Here is a 602-nt window from a genome sequence, read left to right on the forward strand (position 1 = left end):
GCGAGTCGAGGCGGACGTCGTCGCGGTAGCGACAGACGGACTCCGAGACGAGCATGTGACACCAACGCCTCCTGTCTATCTTGGGGTTACGCGAGTCGAGGCGGATGTCGTCGAGGTAGCGACGACGGACGCCGAGACGAGCACGTGACACCTCTGCCACCCTGTCTATCTTAGGGTAACGCGAGTCGAGGCGGACATCGTCACTGTAGCGACGACGGACGCCGAGACGAGCACGTGGCACCACCGCCACCCTGTCTACCTTAGGGTAACGCGAGTCGAGGCGGACGTCATCGCGGTAGCGACGACGGACGCCGAGACGAGCACGTGACACGAATGCCACCCTGTCTATCTTAGGGTAACGTGAGTCGAGGCGGACGTCGTCGAGGTAGCGACGACGGACGACGAGACGAGCACGTGACACCAATGCCACCCTGTCTATCTTAGGGTTACGTGGGTCGAGGCGGACGTCGTCGCGGTAGCGACGACGGACGCCGAGACGAGCACGTGACACCAATGCCACCCTGTTTATCTTAGGTTAACGCGAGTCGAGGCGGACGTCATCGCGGTAGCGACAGACGGACGCCGAGACGAGCACGTGACAT

This window comes from Triticum aestivum, chromosome 4D (genome assembly GCF_018294505.1).
Source record: "Triticum aestivum cultivar Chinese Spring chromosome 4D, IWGSC CS RefSeq v2.1, whole genome shotgun sequence".
Classification (NCBI taxonomy): domain Eukaryota; kingdom Viridiplantae; phylum Streptophyta; class Magnoliopsida; order Poales; family Poaceae; genus Triticum; species Triticum aestivum.